The 13790-nt window shown below is 49.8% G+C and overlaps 1 protein-coding gene across 42 annotated transcripts in view; it reads right to left on the reverse strand.

The window, feature by feature from the left end:
• Positions 1 to 13790, reverse strand: part of ARSG (arylsulfatase G) — a 116560-nt gene that overhangs the window by 74363 nt on the left and 28407 nt on the right. For 6 of the 42 annotated variants that reach the window (XM_057714797.1, XM_057714795.1, XM_057714830.1 and 3 more), the window contains 5 exons: positions 13565 to 13720; positions 7955 to 8072; positions 4620 to 7268; positions 3520 to 4245; positions 1882 to 1973 (listed from right to left, as the gene is read on the reverse strand). The exons of 3 other annotated variants lie outside the window; for them this stretch is intronic. The gene's annotated coding sequence lies outside the window, so the exon portion shown is untranslated. Of the gene's footprint in view, positions 1 to 1404; positions 1613 to 1881; positions 1974 to 3519; positions 4246 to 4619; positions 7269 to 7925; positions 8073 to 13564; positions 13726 to 13790 lie in introns of those variants that run through there. 33 more of the 42 variants (XM_057714807.1, XM_057714805.1, XM_057714793.1 and 30 more) reach the window with 26 other exon arrangements.

Consider the following 13790-nt stretch of genomic DNA (forward strand, 5'->3'; position numbering starts at 1 on the left):
ACAAGAGAAGCCACCGCAATGAGACGCCCGCTCACCGCAATGAAGAGTAGCCCCCACTCGCTGAGACTAGAGAAAGCCCGCACGTGGCAACAAATACCCAACACAGCCAAAAATAAATAAATAACAGGTAAATAAATAAATAAATTTTAATAATAATAATAATATATAAAGGTGCTAGTAGGGCTGGGGTTGTGACAGGCTCCGTTTCCAGCTGCGCATCCCTGCCCTCGAGGAGGAATGCACAGGCCACGAAGCCAGCCAACCCAATGGCCAGCTGGAGCGGATGGGAGTGCTTGGAGGCATGGAAGTTCTGTAAGATCCAGATAAACTCAGAAGGGCAGGCAGATATGCACTTAATCAGAAAAAAAAGAAAAAAAAGAATTCCAAGTCAACAGTCATGGTCATCTGGAGGGCAGTGAATCAATTGTTCAGAAATGCAAATTCTTCCGTTTTTCAAACTCAATTAGATTCAACTGGTATTTGTTGATCTTGAGGCCCCAAAGATGTCTGCCTTTCTGGAAGAAAGAGCCGGTGCACGAGGACGGCTCCCAACAAACCCTCGCTGACCTGCCCTAGTCTGCTGGCTTCCAACCAGGAGCAACAGTCCCAGGAAGCTTTTCTTCCTAAAGCTACTTAGCTGGGAACCGCAGCGGCCTCATTCTTTGTCCATAATCCATTTCAGAGTGACCCAGCACGAAACACTCCGGAGGGGAGAAAACCACTTAAGAAGGAAGTTAAAATTAAGGTGGGAATGTAAGTAAACAGATTGTTTCTCTTAAGAGCTCTGTGATAAGTCGTTCCTCTGAGGTTTTCAAAGAGAATCATTAATGCTCAAAATTTTTATAGCATGGAAATAAGCTAATTTAGCCAGTACACCATGGTCTTAGCCTTCACGCCCACACCTCCAGGGAGACATCAAATCCTTGCCCCACGTACTGTTTTCAGCTAAAGGGAAAAAGCAAGTCAGACATTCAAAGAATGGACTCCAAGCCACGGACCCTGATTAAGATCCACGCTGACCGTACGGAAAACAGTATGGCGCTTCCTCAAATTAAAAATAGACCCACCATACGAGCCAGCACGCCCACTTCTGGGTATATATCCAAAGGAAATGAAATTAATATCTTGAAAAGCTCTTGGCACCCCCATGTTGACGGCAGCGTTCTTCACAATAGCCCAAGTGTCCAGTAATGGGTGAACAGGTAAAGAAAACGGGCGGTGTACATACATCACACACACACACACACTGGAATTACTGGGCCTTAAAGAGAAGGAAATTCTCCTCCACTTATCACAGCCTGGACGAACCTGGAGGGTATTATGGGAAGTGCAATAAGCCAGGCACAGAAGGACAAACACCGCATGGTCTCCCTTACATGTGGAAGCTAGAAAAGCAGGGTTCACAAAAGCCGAGAGGAGAGTGGAGGTGGCCGGGGGCTGAGGGTCTGGGAGGAGATGGAAGGGCGTTTGTCAAAGTACAAACATCCAGTCATGCAGAATCAGTCACTTCTGGGACTTCCCCGCTGGTCCAGTGGCTAAGACTCCACTCCCCACGCAGGGGGCCCAGGTTCCACCCCTGGTCAGGGAACTAGACCCCACGTGCGTGCCGCAGCTTAAGATCCTGCATGCCGCAATGAAGATCTCGCACGCAGCAACGAAGATCCCACGTGCTGCAGCGAAGACCCGAAGCAGTCAAATACATAAATAGCTAAATATTTCAAAAAGAAAGGAAAAAAAAAAGAATCAACCACTTCTGGGGATGTCACGTACAGCACGGTGACTAGAGTTCATAAAACTGTATCCCAGGCCTCTCTCGCCGTCTGAGACGGTCTACACTCTGTCCCTGGAGTGTGCTTCTCTCTAAATAAAACCGCTTCTTACCTGTCGCTTTGTCTCTCACTGAATTCTTTCTGCGATGAGACATCAAGAACCTGAGCCTCAGGAAGTCCAGACCCCAGTATCTTCTGTCCCTACTGTTGGGAAAAATTAATACAATAGTCTTGTTCAGGCTTCCGAAGCAGAAGCAGAAGCAGAAGCAGGCCTCTGAGCGACAGGTGGCTCTGCCGGGGCTGCACGCCTGCTGACACACCGGACCATTGCTGCCAGCAAGTCACACGTGCTTATGACAAGAAAGGGAGTGGGGCTTGGAATGTCTCGAGCCCTGAGGACCTGGCCAGTCCCCCGGGGTCTGGAGAATCTTGTGACTCACACAGTGAAGCCAACAGCATTGTTAAAGTGCGTCCAGAGCTGCCCTTCTGCACAAAGCTGATGATATCAGCTCGTGGCCAGGAACCATAGCAGGAGCCCCCGGGACGCCGGTCTGAATTCCCACCTGTGGAGCAGACGCACGACCCGGGACCCTTCCCGACTGGTGCTCCAGACTGCTGTCACTCAGGACTTCCCAGCTGCTGTCTGGGTCTAGTATGGTTAGGAATCTGCCTTCCAAGGCAGGGGACACGGGTCGATCCCTGGTCCGGGAAGATCCCACATGCCGCGGAGCAACGCAGCCCGTGCGCTACAACTACTGAGCCTGAGCGCTAGAGCCCTCGAGCCACAGCTACTGAGCCCAAGTGCTGCAACTACTGAAGTCCATGCACCTACAGCCCGTGCTCCGCAAGAAGAGAAGCCACCACGATAAGAAGCCAGCGCACTGCAATGAAGAGTAGCCCCCGCTCGCCACAACTAGAGAAAGCCCGTGCAGAATGAAGACCCAATGCGGCCAATGATAAATAAATAAATAAATATTTTAAAAAACTGTATCACATACTTAAAATTTGCTAAGAGAGTAGATAGTCAATGTTTCCACCACCGAAAAAATTTAAAAGGTAACTATGTGAGGTGATAGATGTGTTAATTAGTCTGATTGTGTCATCATTTAAAAACGCACATATGTATCAAAACAGCACGCTGTGTACGCAAACAAGATAATTTTTATTTGTCGATTGTCATTCAGCAAAGCTGGGTTGTCTATTTTTTTTCAAAGATTTTTTTTTTAATTTAAATTTTCGGCTGTGTTGGGTCTTCGTTGCTGCGCACAGGCTTTCTGTAGTTGCGGTGAGCAGGGGCTACTCTTCTTTGCAGTGCTCAGGCTTCTCATTGTGGTGGCTTCTCTTGTTGTGGAGCATGGGTTCTGGGTGCACAGACTTCAGTAGTTGTGGCACACAGGCTCAGTAGTTGTGGCACACGGGCTTAGTTGCTCCACAGCATGTGGAATCTTCCAGGACCAGGGCTTGAACCTGTGTCCCCTGCATTGGCAGGTGGATTCTTAACCACTGCACCACCAGGGACGTTCCCAAGATCTTTTTTTAAAGACGATGGGCTCAGTGTCTTATCTGAGGTTACTTTCCCAAATTTTCTTCACACACCACACTCCCATCTCAGAAGGGAGAGTGGACACGGGCAAGGAGCACTCCTGGTGGCTTAGGGGAGCCGTTGACAAGTAAAGCCTACATCCCACCTTCCACTGGGCTGGAAGGTACCCAACCACCTCGCTCAACAAACTCCTCAAGGAAGGCCCACCTGCTCCACGCGAGCAGAGCTGACGGGGAGAGATCTTGCTGCCCGCGTGCTCAGGCCGCAGGAGGGCGAGCTCTGGGTGCCGGTGGGGTTGGCGATGGTCTGTGTTCTTCTCCACCATCCCCGCTGTAAAGCAAGGCCGCCGGGCCTGCTAACATCTGGCCTCCCTTTGGGTCCCGGCCTTGCACAGAAACAATGCACTGGCAGGCTGTGGGCCGGAGGGCTGAGCGTTGGGGGGGAGGAGGCACCCTGAAGATGCGCTCTGCAGCCTGCACACCGCGGCCGGGACGCCCGTCACCTGACCCTGGCTCCCCGTGGGCCCCCCGCGGCCAAGCAGCCGGCGAGAGCGCCTTGCAAACAGCTGAAGCAACAAGACAGTCGGGCAGACCTTTCTGGCAGAGGGCTCGATTGGTTTTCCAAAGACAAAGCTTCTCATGAGCTGAGGCCAAGAAAGACAAAGGCGCAGAGGCGGTGTGATCTCTGGTTGCAGCGTTCTGAGGTTTGACCCGCCACGTCGGAACAGGGTCGGTCAGGGGTCTGGCTGCGGCCAGGAGTCACGAGGGGGGTCCCGGGGCCCCAGCTGCCCACGTGTGTCAGAAATGATCCCTCCCACCCCGTGCACTGTCATCCATCCAGCGAACGTGGACCAAGGGACAGGTCTCGATCTGGGCGCTGTGCGTTCAGCAGTGAATGACACACAGAACCCGCCGGCTTCCTGCCACTTGCCTGCTGGGGGAGGAGAGGAAGACACGGAACACGGAAACGTGTCAGGGGGCACATCAACGCAGGAAGGGCATCAGGAGTGAGCAGGTGGGAGTTAAAGAAGAAGGGCAGGGACGGCCCCACTGAGGAGGTGATGGTTCTAGGTGGGCCCGGGAGAGAAGGGAGGAGCTGGGCAGCTCTGGGAGCTTGTGTCCGGAAGGGATGCCAGGCAGAGAACCCAGCAGGGCGCGGGGCGCAGGGCTGGGGCACGTGAGGGCAGCCGAGAAGCAGCGGCGTGAGGACGGGCGAGGAGGAGGTGGAATCAGGAGGAAGACGGCCTCTCCTGAGCCAGAGGGGAGGCCGGAGGAGGGTTCGAGCAAGAGTAGCAAGTTGTGACTCACGACGTAACAGAATCCCTCTGGCTGTTCTGCTGAGAGGACACAAATGTGATGCACCACGGCAGGGAAGAGGATGGGAGGTTAGGAGTCCATGGCATCCGTCCAGGTGAGCCCAGGTGAGTCCAGGTGAGAGACGGTGCTGGAGTGAGGCAAGCAGTGCCCAGAGCGCAGAACGTAAGGAAGTGGCGCTGCAAGTCAGGCGCCCTAACGGTGAGCACAGCCTTAAATTCTGCCTCGCCCTCATCCAAGCCCACGTGCAGAGGAAAATCCAGTTACCTGGTGGCAACATCAGATGCTTACTTCACATCTACGTGTAATAAAGGCCCCTCTCTTTGCCCCTAGACCCCCACGTGTCAGTGTGGGGCTGGCCCAGCTCAGAAAGCCTTCTTACGGTGTATGTGCGGGGCCTCAGTCTTCGCTCAACAGCGGATGCAAAGGACATCTTTTTCCTGTTATATTTTTTTCTTTTCGTTTTACTCAGCTATCATGGACACACACCACTGTGCAAGTCTAACACATGCATTATGATAACTGGACGTACATATACTGCAAAACCATGACCACTGTAAATTCAGTCAACATCCATCATCTCATACAGATACAAGGAGACGAGAGACACAAAGAGAGAGAGAGAGGGAAAAGAGAAGAAAAACAAATGTTTTTCTCCTGTAATGAGAACTTTGAGAATCTACTCTCCTAACAACGTGCACATTCCACGCGGCAGCGTTCACTGTAGTCATCCTGTTGTAGGTTACGCCCCCAGGACTCACTTATCTTCTAACTGGAGCAAAGGAAATCTTTGACTGCCTCTCCATCCAAGCTGGGAGAGCAATTCCACTTAGATCATTAAAAAAAAAATTTAAGGGACTTCCCTGGTGGTCCAGTGGTAAAGAATCCACCTTCCAATGCAGGGGACACGGGTTCAATCCCTGGTCGGGGAACTAAGATCCCACATGTTGCGGAGCAACTAAGCCTGTGCCACAACTACTGAGGCTGCGAGCCTCAACTAGAGAGCCCGTGTGCTGCAAACTACAAAGCCCACGCACCCTGGAGCTCGCACGCCACAACTAGAGAGAAAACCCGCACGCCACAAGATCCCATGTCCTGCAACTAAAACCCAGTGCAGCCAAAAAAATAAAGAGAATAAATAAATAAAATAATAATAAGTTTTAAGCTTGAAGACCTCTATCCAGACCCCGTTGTTGGGAATATCAACTTCCGTGACCCCAGAGATGCCAAGAAACTCATCCACGGGGACAGATGACATCCTGCCTGGCTTTAGGCTGGAACCACCTGTTGGGACCGTCCCAGAAGGAAGCCCCGTGGCAGGAGCCAATTTGGGAGAGCAGAGGTGACATCACGCCACACATCTAAAACTCAGTAGCCAGCCCTGCAGAAATTACACCTGGGTCCTGAACACAGGTCAGAAAAACAGAGAGAGCAGATGGGCCTCTGAGTAACATCCTTCCTATAAACTCCATCCTCCACTCGAGGGGAAAAACCACGAAGGGTGGGATGCAATGGGAGGGGCTTACGGTCACTGACCTGAAATCCACCCCCTGAAAGCCCGTTTGCCAAATGTTTAAGGGCTTTTCACAAAGCGTGTTTATTATTACTCATGCAACTTTTTGTCATGGAAGTTGTCAAACATACAAAAGATGAGAAATTCACACATACCAATCCAACATCTAGATTCAACAATTACCAACGCAAGGCCAGTCCGGTGTTATCCGTCTCCCCTCCAACTTCTCTCTCCCTCCTCCTCCACTTAGACTGGGTTACTTGGAAACAAATCTCAGATATCACGTAACTTCATCAACAAACATTTCTCTATGGTTCTCTAAATTATAAGAATTATTTTAAGATACAATTATAGGGACTTCCCTGACAGTCCAGCGGGTAAGCCTTCACCTTCCAACGCAGGGGGTGCAGGTTCGATCCCTGGTCCGGGAGCTAAGATCCCAAGTGCCCCGCGGCCAAAAATCCAAAACAGAAAACAGAAGCAATATTGTAACAAATTCAATAAAGGCTTTAAAAAATTTTTTAAATTTAAAAATAAAATAAAATATAATTGCATGGCTAGTAAAGCCTCCCTTTTTAAAATAAACAAGAATTTGTCAGTATCATGAAAGATGCAATCAGTGTTGAAATGTCCTCCATTGCCTCACCATTGGTTTGGGGGTCTTTCTATGGCTGGTTTGTTCTCATCAGGATCCAAAGCAAGTCCCTCGCACACTGCACCAGACTCCTGTGTCTCCTCTCTTTCCATTCATAAGTTCCTCCTCTCTCTTCCCTACAACACATTTCTACGTAAACTCAGGTGTTCGTCCTGTAAAATTTTTGAAATTTTGCACTGGCTGATTGCACCCCTGTGGGGTCATTTCAAGTATTTCCCAGACCTCTGTTTTCTATGTAAATCTGTAGATCCAGAGGTGAGCTCAGAGTCAGGTGAGGTTTGGGTGAAGGGCAGGGAGGCCCCCCCCTCAATCACCTTACCTTGCTCCCTGTTCAGGCTGATCATGGGTTCGTGTGTCAAAGTTTCACTTTCACCTGTGTCATTTTTGCATAAGAAGAGGGACGCTTTCTCCCAGGTGCAACCCACCGTCTTTTCTCTTTTTGCAGAGCTTACCCTTCCCCCGATCTGCTGCAGCTCTGCAATGAAATACGTTAGATTCCGTTATGGACTGAATGCTTGTGTCCTTTCAGAATCTGTACGTTGGAGCCTCACCCCTTAACAGCATAGTATTTGGAGATGGGCCTCTGGGAGACAATTTGGGTCAGATGAGGTCATGAGGGTGGAGCCCTCGTGACGGGCGTATGGGATTCGTGTCCTTACACGAAGAGACAGGAGGGAGCTTGCACACGCACGCACGCATGCTCTCCCTTTCTCTCTCACGGATGAAGACACAGCAAGAAGGCAGCGGTGTGAGAGCAGGAACAGAACCCTCACCAAGAATCACATCAGCCTCCAGAGCTGGGAGAAACCAAGCTGTGCTGCTCAGGGCCCCATCTATGGTGTTTTGCTGTGGCAGCCCAGGCCCACTAAGAGAGATTCGAGCTAAGTTCTATCTGAGAACGTCTGAGGCTGAAGCAGGGGCAGAAGTAAGGATACGACCAAAGCTTGGGGGGAAAAATGCTCAATTCAGGGAACTCCCCGGCGGTCCACTGGTTAGGACTCTGCTCTCACTGCCGTGGGCCAGGGTTCAATCCCTAGTTGGGGAACTAAGATCCTACAAGACATGTGGTGCGGCCAAAAAAACAAAACACAAAACAAACAAACAAAAAAGACCAATTCAGTGAAGCAGTTACTTGGCAAATCTGCCTTTTGGAGAACTGACTTTGGGAATGTGTCGGCCTGTCTACAGAAGAATACGTGTCCAGGATGCAGAAGAGTCGCCCTTGATGTGTGACCTCGGATAAGTTACGGAATCTCTCAGCCTCAGTTTCCCCACCTACCTGAAAAACAGAGCCATAGAAAAGTTCCTCCACCCCAAACCCAACATCAGGATGAAATAACCCAACACGAATGCCCACTCTCAGTAAGTGCTCAGAGGTGTGGATGTTATTCTCCCCTCCCTCAACTGTCTTGAGGATAAAAAGATGACAGATGAGGAAACCCTCTGCAAAAGTACCACGCGAAGCCAAAGCGTTACTACAATTAATATTAAGCAAAACTATTCCAAGCAGAGATGGTGAAACCAGACTCCCTGCAGCTATCGGCTGAGTCTCCGTCATAACTGTCTGTCAGCGTTCTTGGCTGGTGGATTCTGAACCCAGAAAAGTAAAGCATACAGACACTATGGTTACGACAAGCCCAAAGGGAAAGTGAAGAGTCATCCTGATTTGTATTTTCAAGGCTCCAAACTAAGCTCCTGGTCACACAATCCCGCGGCTGTCAGTGCCATCTTGGGAAAACTGAGCCGGGTCCTCCCTTTCCTGGCAGACTCTGGTGGCCCCTAGCCTGGTCCTTGGAGTATACCACCTACCAACAAGTCTGGTTTTGGACAACGTAACAGCACGAGGTCTAGTCAAGATGCAGAGGGGAAGTGAGGGAAATGTCCCTTTGCTGATGTCAACTGAAAGTGGGAATTACATGACGCCACTCGCAGCAACACAGGTGGACCTAGAGATTGTCCCACTGTGGGAAGTCAGACAGAGAAAGACAAACATCATGTGATAACACTTATACCTGGAATCTTAAAAAAAAAAGAGAGAGAAGGAGGAGGAGAAATAAATAGAGCTACAGATGCAGAAAACAAACTTATGGTTACCAGGGGGTAAGTGGGGGGGGGGGGGATAAATTGGGAGACTGTGATCGACACACACACACCACTATCTACACAATAGATAACTAATAAGGACCTACTGCATAGCACAGGGAACTCTACTCAATACTCTGTAATGATCTTATGGGAAAAGGATCTAAAAAAGAGTGGAGATGTGTGTGTGTGTGTGTGTGTGTGTGTGTCCACTTTGCTGTACACCTAAAAGTAACACAACATTGTAAATCAACTACACTCCCACAAAAATTAAAAAGAAAAAGGGGATGGGACTTCCCGGGTGGTCCAGTGGTCAAGACTCCGCCTTCCAATGCAGGGGATGTGGGTTCAATCCCTGGTCGGGGAACTAAGATCCCACATCTGCGGGGCACCTAAGCCCATGCGCCACAACTAGAGAGAAGCCACAACAAAAGATCGCACATGCCGCAACTAAGCCCTGACGCAGCCAAATAAACAATAAATAAAATAAATAAAATATAAAAAATAAAAAAAACTTTAAAAAAGAAAGTGAGAGTTCTATTTTAATATCAGAAACATCCAAAAGGACTACCTGCCCATGACACTGAGGTAGGTACTCCAACAAGAAAAGGCCACAACTCTAAGATGCGAGCTCCACGAGGGCAGGGATGTCTGGCTGTGTCACACACTGTGTAATCCAGTTACCCGGCCCAGGAAGTGTCCGAACCATGCTTGCCAAACGAGTGCCTCCGACACGACCCACTACGGCCAGGCCTCCATTCCACCCTGAAAGGAAACCCTCATCTCATCACTTCCCTAAACGCAGATGACCTTTCTCAGTCCCCAGGCCGCTGAGAGTCTCACTTGCAACAGCGCCCTTGCCGGAGCACTGCTCTAGGTGACAATCACACGTGTCCTCTCTTCTGAACTAGAGAGTAAACACTTTGAGCAGATGGACCACATCCTCCGAGGTGTGGTTTTGTGGCCTGGGAAACTGCTGCATCCACCGGTGCGCATGAGTGAGCTGTGACAGCAGAGGCTGCCCGGATAGAGGAGCGATGGGCGGGGGATGGAAGGATGGGGATGGAGGCGTGGGACGGAAGGATGGAGGGTTCCCTGTACCCAGCCCTGCCCCGGATCCCCACACAGCACGTGAGCTAAACTACAGAGGCCAGAGCCCTCCACCCACCACAACAGGGCGGGGTCCTTTCTTGCCTCAAACCCCTAACACAGTCCTGGAGCATCCTTCTAGCTTCTTTGCCTCATCCTGCTAGCCGTCTGGAAATGCGTGGATGCACTGCTCCGGCGGGGTTAAAATAGAAGCTTAATACTGTGTATTGTTCCAGGGAGAAGCCAGACAGGCTGTCCGAGTTAAGATGAGGTGGGGAAAGCCAGCATCTTCCTTTAGGCAAGAAGCATAGCAGGAGAGCAGGTTTTCATTCCTTGGACTGTGAGGAACACGATGGGTGGGACTTCAACAATTATCCTAAGGAAGCCTGATTGGATGGGGACAAAACCCACTGGTCCCACACTCAGCACTTTCCAACAATTCCCGTGAGATTTCATGACTCACAACCATACCATAAGAGTCTAACACGCCGTCTTAGTTCCTGAAAGCAATGTGATTAAAATCACTTTGTTCTGAGAATTTCAACTTTTGTTCAGTTTTTAGGACTTTCGCAACAGGCTTGAGATGATTTATAGAGGCCTCCTCAAGGCCATTGTTCTCTCTTTTTTTCTTTAGAAGCAGGGAGAAGATGACAAGACTACAGGAGCCATAACGATGAAAAGGGACAAATATCAGTGTTGACATCCAAGTAAAACTTACTCCCGAGTGAATTCAGTGCAGCTGGTGACACAGCCAAACTGCCCAGAAGGGTAACCAGGCGGGAGAGAATTCAGATCGCCAGGGGCCCCTGGTGCCCTGGGCAGGGAGGTGAACTCCCTGTCCCCCAATCCAGCATGCGCTCCCCTCTCATCCTCTTCACCCTTCTCCCCTCCGCCTAGCTAGTCCTTGCAAGATCTTTCCTACCCATTCTAGGCTCACCAAGCTCCAGGCTTCTGTAGTTGTGGCACATGGGCTCAGTAGTTGTGGCTCTCCGGCTCTAGAGCGCAGGCTCAGTAGCTGCGGCACACGGGCTTCGTTGCTCCGAGGCATGTGGGATCTTCCCCGACCAGGGCTGGAACCCCTGTCCCCTGCATTGGCAGGCAGACTCCTCACCACTGCGCCCCCAGGGCAGCCCCCGCGAGGTGGTATTATTATTTTTATTATCACCCCCCCCTTCATGGTTGAGCAGACTGAGGTACAGAGAGGTTAATTTATTCTCCCAAGGTGACACAGCTACCGAGGGCAGACCTGGGATTCCAAGTCGGGCCTTGGAGTCCACATTCACGTGCATCTTAACATCTACAGCATCTTCCACTGAACCTCTCAATTACGCAGCCCCCTCCCTTGCCTTTCCCAGCCCACCATGGTGACTCGTGGGCTTGTCTTCTCTCTCCAGGGAGAACTTATCCGGGAGGGCAGGGACCACATCCTCTTGTCCTCATGTTAATCTGCATCCTCCTCACTGCCCTCTAAACAAATCTGGAAAAACAATAAACTCCTTCTGCAGTAGCTCAAGCTGCCACAGCAAAATACCACAGACTGGGTGGCTGAAAAAATAGGAATGTCTTTTCTCCTGGTTCTGCTGGCCGGAAATCTGAGATCAGGGTGCCTGCGTGGTCAGGTGCTGGTGAGGGCTCTCCTCTTGGCTTGTAGACGGCCATCTTCTCACTGCACCCTCACGTGGCCTTTCCCCAGTGTGCACTCTCAGAGACAGAGAGTTCTCTCTCTTCCTCTTCTGATAAGGGCACTAATTCCATCATACGGGCCCCGCCCTCATGACCTAATCTAACCATAATTCCTCCCAAAGGCTCCATCTCCAGATACTATCACCTTTCAGTGGTGGGAGAGGGGGTCTGGGCTTCAACATCTCAGTGCTGAAGGGACACATTCAGCCCCTAAAACCCTCATACAGTTTTCAGTCACCTTCAATATGTCATCACAGGTCTGAATAGCTACAAAAGACACCACTTCAATTGTATTTATAAACTGTTGACTTTTATAATAAAACGATTAAACCACTCTTTACAATGTATCCAGTGTCATATAAACACCAGAGCAATTTGAAAACCACCATCATTCATCTTTTACTTGTATTTATTTACTTACTTATTTTTGGTCACACCATGCAGCTTGCGGGATCTTAGTTCCGCGACCAGGGATTGAACCGGGGTCGCAGCAGTGAAAGTACCAAGCCCTAATGGCTGGATCGCCAAGGAATTCACACCATCATTCATTTAAAAGTTACTTGAGGATTTCCCTGGTGGCGCAGTGGTTAAGAACCTGCCTACCAATGCAGGGCACATGGGTTCAATCCCTGGTCCGGGAAGATCCCATGGGCCATGGAGCAACTAAGCCCATGTGCCACAACTACTGAGCCCACGTGCCACAACTACTAAAGCCTGTGTGCGTAGAGCCCATGCTCTGAAACAAGAGAAGCCACGGCAATGAGAACCCCACACACCACAATGAAGAGTAGCCCCCGCTCTCTGCAACTAGAGAAAGCCCACACGCAGCTACAAAGACCCAATGCAGCCAATTAATTAATTTAAAAATAAGTAAATAAAAAAATAAAAGTTACTTGAGAATAGTTCTCATTAGGTTGGAAATTTTCTGTCATTTCTCTCTCTTTTGTTCAAAACTGTATTTCCATTCTATCTCAATATACTAGACCTTTATGTTCAAAAGTAATTAATTACCTTATCCTACTTCTCTGGAATACAGGCTTTGTGTATAAATTGAAATTTAATTGTTTACACTTTGCTCCAAATGTAAAAAAAAAAAATCCCTTCTGGATTGAGCCACTATCAGTATTACTGTAAGTAATCATTTATAATCAAACATATATTATAAATTTTGACAAAGTATTATTAAGCACAAGATAACTTTCTTGGAAATGCATCTTTAACAAGATGCACTTGGGGGATGGGACGTATTGACTTGAAGAAAGGAGCTTTCCCTGACATAACATTTTGATCTTCTCCCCAGAGGTGTTTACAGCTGGGGCAGTGCACCCTAGTGAGATCCTGGCTCTGGTTACACAAGAGGAGGCCCACCAGGCGGGAATAAAGGAACAGCAGGCCTGCCCCATGGTGGGTTCTCAGACAAATCGGCTTTAGGAAAGAGCTGGGGTTCTGAAAAGTCGTTCCCCCAAGACTCTGTGCCTCAGAGCAGATTCTTCCCCATAGCAAGTCTTCAAATTCTCCCCCAAACATGCATTTCTGGTGGAAGGGCCCTGCCTTCCTTCAAACCATCAAGTGTGGGGTTTGGGGGAGTCCTTACACCGCAAGATAAACCCAGCACCTCCACCTGGAAAGTCAGGATTCCTAGAGGGGAAAGGCTGTGAAGTTCTGTGCCATCCAGAGAAGCAGATATTAAAGTTTCAAAGCAACAGTCTGCGCCCATCGCATACACGTGGTAACATGGGCATGCGGTGCAGAGACAGGAAAGTGGGAGAGTGGGCAGGTGGGGGGGGGGTTATCCAGGCCTCCCCAGAAGCTCCTTCCAGGGCTCCCCCTCTTCACTGGCTGCTCTGAAGACTCAGCCCTTAAAAGCAGGCTTGTGCCTCCCTGAGTTCCAGACAAGATTCCTTTCAATCTACTTACCCCAAGTTGAAGTTCTCACGGGCTGGTAAATGCAGGGAGGTTATTTGCAAGCCAGGGTCATATCTGCCTAGCAACCCAACATGAAGACGAGAAGGACTCCGAGACTCCGAACGAACATCGACAGAGACCAGGCAGGCCAAGTGTGCACAAAGGAATCTGTTCTGATGCAAATGAACCAAAACAAGAGGGCTAGAAAAGAGACAGCAGTGGGGACCGCTCTCGGGAG

Source organism: Hippopotamus amphibius, chromosome 17 (genome assembly GCF_030028045.1).
Source record: "Hippopotamus amphibius kiboko isolate mHipAmp2 chromosome 17, mHipAmp2.hap2, whole genome shotgun sequence".
NCBI lineage: Eukaryota > Metazoa > Chordata > Mammalia > Artiodactyla > Hippopotamidae > Hippopotamus > Hippopotamus amphibius.